Source organism: Tupaia chinensis, unplaced genomic scaffold (assembly GCF_000334495.1).
Source record: "Tupaia chinensis unplaced genomic scaffold, TupChi_1.0 Scaffold143596_1, whole genome shotgun sequence".
NCBI lineage: Eukaryota > Metazoa > Chordata > Mammalia > Scandentia > Tupaiidae > Tupaia > Tupaia belangeri.
The window spans coordinates 335,247-341,296 of NW_006203442.1; the positions used below are offsets into that span (position 1 = coordinate 335,247).

Consider the following 6,050-nt stretch of genomic DNA (forward strand, 5'->3'; position numbering starts at 1 on the left):
CCCCGGGGGAGCACACGGGCCCGCGCGGGGTCATGAGGGGAGCCGTTAACGCGTTTACACAGAGAACATAGAGGCGACGTGACCCTATACACGTTAAAGCTGTGACCGCCGCGTACCGGCAGTGTCCCCTGCAGCTTTCCTTCACGTTCACACTCACCACAGGGCCCCCACCTGCCCCCCGAGCGGCCAGCCCAGGCTCAGGCCCACAGCCCAACCGGGTGACCCGCTCCACCCCGGCCCCTCCCTGTGCTTTCTTCTTTCTGCCAGAGGGTGCGTGCCCTCACAGAGCTGGGGGTGGCGGCGAGCACCCAACATGGCGTGCCATGCCACAGTCCCGCCTCCTCCACGTCCCCCTCCCGTCAGGATCTGAGGCACGCACACACTTGCCCCGTGCATCTCTCTGGGGTAGACTCCAGCTGCGGGACCCAGTCCCCTCACCCGGGGCTCGTGGCCGGCTGGTCACTGCAGCTCTGAGCTGCAGCTCCCTAAGGACACGCCCTGCCTGGCTGCTGGCGTCTCCTCTGGGCACTGTCCTCGGAGTCCCGCCCGGTCCAACTGCACACTTCCCTTCTTTAAACAAGAGCTGCGTGCGGCGTGAGTCCAGCGTTGCTGTCAGCCCCAGTTCGGTCCTGCTGGACGGCCCGGAAGGACGCACGGCAATGGCGAAGCCTCGCCTCGCAGCACCTGAGTGGGCCCCGCTTTGAGGCTCTCTCCCGGCGGTCTGGTCCGGTCAGCCCATCCTTCTCCAGAGGCCACGCTCCGGCTGGTCTGCGCAACTCCCATTTGGGGAGCACCACCTCGGGGTCCCGGTGTGGCTTCCTGACCCGGTCCCTTGGGAGCACGAGAGCCACGAGCGGTGCCGGTGCCGGTGCGGGTGCGCGTGCGGGTGCGGGTGCCGAGGCAGGGGCGAGCTCTGCGGACCGGGGCCGTGCTGCTGGGGGCGCTGCCCTACCCGCCGAGCTGCCCGCTGCGAGCTGAGCCCCGACGCACGCTGACGTCCGTATGGGGCAGGGCTGGGGGAGACCTCCTCCTCCTCCTCTGGACGGTCCAGCCACGTCCCCATCCTTCTGCCTCGGGCTCCTGCTGGGACCGCAGTGCGGTCCGCACAGCGGCTTTTTAAGACGCCGTCCCCCTGCTGTCTGGGCCGGCTTCCCACAGCGCACCTCCATGAACGGTCTCGGGTCCTGCGGCTGCTCCCCCTCCTCAACAGCACCGTGTGAGGGCCGGGCTCCAGGCCCTGATGCGCCCGGTCTGTCCGTCTTTCTTCTGCTTGTTTTCTGGGTCACACATGAAACACCTCGGCCGTCGCTCTCTCCCGTGTCAGCCGTGGCTCACCCTGGGCTCACGCAGGTGGACCGGCCCCACGCCGAGGTAGCACGTGCCGAGCAGGGCCGACTTCCCTCTCCACACGCACGAGCCCTGCTGTCCAGCGCCATCCTGGGGCTGCCTTTCGCGTGTAGTGGCCGCTCTTGGCACCCTCGTCAAACACGAACGTTCACGTCTAAACTCTCTTTACATCTTTACTGCCAAGTGGCATATTCATCTGCATGAGAGTGGCCTCTGGCAGGGCCCGGCTGCCCACAGCACTTCTGCTCGCTCCGTCGCGTCAGTCGGGGTCTGCCTGCCCAGTGGGGTTTTTCCTCTCAAGCTATCAGAGCCAGGACTTGAACCTGCTCAGCCGCGGGGGCTCCGGCCCCTCTGTGGTCTGGTCCGGTCACCATTGTTCATTGCAGTTACACACCCAGGACGTCACATCGCCTGCCCGCCTGCTGCAGGTGCACAGTGGCGTTGGGGCAGTGGTGTCCTGCATCCACGCCACTGCCCACATCCACAAAGCTCCCTCTTCCCCGACACTGTCCCCACCAACACCTGCTCCTCCACGCAGCCCTGGCCACCACACTCCCCTCTGTCCATGAATCGGCCCCCTTGGGCCTGCCCACTCAGTGGGGACTGACCCTGCCTCTCGCACTCAGCTTCAAGTCTCAAGGATTTGCCTGATCCGAGCTCACAGAGACCTTCCCGTGTGTTCTCGTACGGTCTCTATGGGACTCAGTGTATTTCCCCAGGTCTGAGTGCAGGCACTGGAGTGCAGGCTAGAGAGGGCGGGTCTATGCACCACACTGTCCTCCAAAAACCCAGGACCTTCGTCCACTTGACCAACTGTCGGGGGGCCTCCCGTGGGCCTGGAAGGAAAAAAAGGCCACTTGTCTAGCCGAGGGCACTTGGGAACAACTTCTGCCCTGCGTCCACGCTTACGAGCTGAGTCCTGGCCAGAGCCTCCGCTTTGACCCTGGCCGGTGTGTGCACTGCAGCCAGCCCGGCCATGCCCGTGCCCAGAGCAGAGGCCCCCCTAGCGCTGGGGCCGTCTTCTGATTCTGCCCTGACGGCCGGGCTCTGCCCACAGAACAGCTCAGTGCCCTGGTGTCCTGGCTGCTGTGCCCTGCCAGGCTGGAAGCCAAGCGGCCGTGGCTTGGATTCCTGGGTCAGCTTGAACATGCATGCAGGGGCCAGGTCCTGAGGGACGGGAGGGCTGGAGAACACCCTGTGGAGAGTGCTTCATCTCGAGTGTGCACAAGTGCTATAGCAAAGCCACACAGAGGGCCGAGAGCCACCTGCCCCCTGCTGTGCGGACGCAGACAACCCCAACCCTTGCAAATGTCCCGGCCTCCAGAGCCCAAGGCCGTGGCCAGGGTGCTCGATACAGCAGCCCTCACTGCCCCAGGCAGATGGGGCGGGGAGAAGCAGGCTGTGCTCCGAGGAACACAGACCCCTCGAGGAAGGGCCCCGACAGAGGCTGGAGCACTCTCAGCGGTGAGAGGACCCAAGGGTGGCTCCAAAGGCTGTGTGAGGACAGTGGTGGTGCAGCCCCGCGGTGCAGCCCTGCGGGATGTGCACAGGACGTGGCGGGAGCGTGGGCTGTAGAGGCTGCTCTGAGCTCTCGGGAGGAGAGCCCCACTGCTGGGGCAGGACACCATGGACAGTGCGTCTGTTCCGGTCTCTGCGTGGACAAGCTCTAAGTGACCACGCAGGACACTTGGTGAGTCTCTGAGGTGTCGAGGTGTCGCGCAGCCTCTCCTGACTGCTATGGCAGTGAGTGCACAGCAAGTTATGGGTGGGGCACATCATCAAAAGGGCTGCAGAGAGCTGAGGCACTTTCCCACATGGCTGACCATGGTTCGAATCCTCCCCTAGTGAGATGGGAGCTAGACCCACTTACAGGTAGGTAGGGTGGGGACTGAAGGGACGTCGCCAAGTCACTGTGTTTTTCTGTTTAATAAAGTTTCTGTGTTTTTCCTCTACGGTCTGGCTAATGCGCAGTATACACACCTCTTACATGTCTCCAAAGAACTCAAGACTCCTGGGGCCAGCAGATGGCGTAATAGTTATGTCACTGGACTCCCATGTAGTCGACCGTGGTTCAAGGCCTGGACCTGGTAGCTTAAAATTCACTGTGTGTATATGTGTGTGTGTCTGTGTGTGCAGGGGAGAATGGAGAAGGGATTGTGGCATGGCATCCCCTCTTGGGGAGTGATTTCTCATTTTCTGTCTTTCTGTCTCTTCAGCAAGTGCACGCATTCTATAGCAAAAATCTCTCTCTAAAAAAAAATAAAAAGAGACCAGCAGTTGGCGTAATGGCTGTGTCACTGGACTCCCACGTAGTTGACCGCAGTTTGCATCCTGGACCCAGTAGGTTAAAACTCACGCCAGGCACATGTGCGTGCATGCCTAAGATCCTGAGAGGAGAATGGAAAAGGGACTGCGGCGTAGCCATCCCCCCTGGAGGGTGATTTCTCGCTTTCTGTCTCTCTGTCTGGCTGGCGAGTACATGCATCCTATAGTGAAAACTTCTCCAAAAAAAAACAAAACCCTATGACTTCTTGCTACTAAGAGAGGAGATAGGGATACTGAGCACAGACAGGGTCAGGCCCCAGATGGACTCATGGTGGCTAAGCTGTCACAGCCAGAAGCTGGCTGCACTAGGACTCAAAGCAACTGTAGCTAGGGGCAACAGTTTCCATTTTAGTAACTATATTTTTCTGGGGGGGAGAGGTTTTTGCTATAGGAGAGTGCATTCGCCAGACAGAGAGAGAGACAGAGAGACAGAAAGCGAGAAATCACCCCCCAGGGGGGATGGCCACGCCGCAATCCCTTCTCCTCCATTCTCCTCTCGGGATCTTGGGTACACATGCACGCAGACGCACCCAGCGTGAGTTTTAAGCCACCGGGTCTGGGACTCGAACCGCGGTCGACTATGTGGGAGTCCAGCGACATAGCCATTGTGCTGCTGGTCCCCACAGTAACTATATTCTAACAAGAAGCACAGGACACTATGGTCTGCTGACCCCCAAAGAGTGAGGTAATAAGCCCCCAGTCTACCATGCAGCCTCCCTGAAGCTCACTCCTATCAGAAAGCCAGTCCATGGCTTGCACTGCTCCCACAGTCAGCCCCTCTTCAGCAACCCATGCAGGCCCCTTCCTGCGTGAGAGCGCTGTCCTTCCTCCCTCTTAGAAACTCCACCTCGCTATGCCCTCTCTGTCCGTGCCTAATTCTTCATGTAGGGCAAGAACCGGCACAGGTGCTCAGTTCATCGCTTAGCACTCCCGCGTCACTAGTGGTTTGAAAAGCACGTGCAATCCCAGAATGCTGACAGGGTGGAGGAGAAAGAAAAAAGGTTATAACACAACCAAGCTCCACCCCATCCCGAGCAAGCTCGTACTCTCTAGCAACTGAAGAAATGAAAAAAAACTCGAGAGATTCTAGCTACTGGGCATGTGTACTCACAAGAGTCAGAGAGACAGAGAACAAGAAAAACCCCTCAGTGGGGACGGTCATACTGCAATCCTTTCTCCCCTATGCTCCTCTAAGGTTTTGGATATGCATGCACATGCACTCAGCATGAGTTTCAAGCTGCTGGGTCCAGCCACGTGGGAGCCCAGTGACGTAACCACTGTGTCATCTGCTGGTTCCAGCCCCATACTTTGTTTACATGGAAAACAACACGCCGATGACGTGGTACAGCGGGGGAGGGGCAGTGGTCACGTGGGAGTCCAGAGCCCTACCTGCTACGCCACCTGCTGACAGCACACCAGGTACACACAACCCAGTATCCTGACAGGATGCAGGACTGAAAGAAAAGCACTGGGGGACTAGGCCCGGTGGAGGTTGTGCAGGCGTAAAAAAATGATTTTGCAAAAGATAGAGGAAAACAGTTCTTAAAGCTTTGGGAACTCAGGCAGGGCCGGCAGTGGTGTGGAGGTTAAGCAGGCTGGACCACATGGCCGACTACAGTTTGAATCCGAGACCCCACTGCCTGGGAAAGACGTCAGGCTTGTGCGTGCTTGTCCGAAATCCCAAGAGGAGAATGATGAGCGGGTTGAGGCAGAGCCTTCGCCCGGGCTGTGATTTCTCACTTTCTCCATGTCTCTGTCACTTAGGGGAGCGCATGCACCCTATAAAAGAAAACTAAAAAGCCAATTGGGAACTCCTTGGCCAACTGTGCGTGTGCTGTGGGGAGACACTGCCTTCCAGGAGGGCACTGGCAGGGTGGGCAGGGTGAGATGCTGCTCCTCAGGATAGGCGCGGAGCCCTGACCATGTCAGGAGGATTGCCAGGCCGGTGGGACAGAATGACGCAGGACCGTGCTTCACAACTGACGCAAAGCGACATGGCCACCGAACCGTGGCTGCACGGATGCTGGCGCAGGACCAGGCAGCACCACACAGCCCGCTCTAGGGGGACACGGGGGTGGGCCCAGCCACCTCCACCGTTTCAAGGTTGCCTCTGGGCCTGGGCTCAGGCCTGCTAGAAAGTGGGGCCACAGAGAGCCCCACCAGGGCAGGCCTGTGGGCAGACCCACGGACACCTCTGCTTCCCCGACAGACTTCACTCACCTCGGGGCTCTGGAAGGCGGGTGCCCTCCCCCCACACACACACACTGCAAAGCGGTCTGGTCCAGGCTTGGCTACAGGGGAACCTGCTTTATTTCTTTCTTTTCTTTCTTTTCTTTCTTTTCTTTCTTTTCTTTCTTTTCTTTCTTTTCTTTCTTTTC

The 6,050-nt window shown here is 59.4% G+C and overlaps 1 protein-coding gene across 1 annotated transcript in view; it reads right to left on the minus strand.

Moving 5' to 3' along the window:
• Nucleotides 1-6,050, minus strand: part of PACS2 (phosphofurin acidic cluster sorting protein 2) — a gene marked incomplete at its 5' end in the record, with an annotated part of 55,418 nt that overhangs the window by 34,583 nt on the left and 14,785 nt on the right.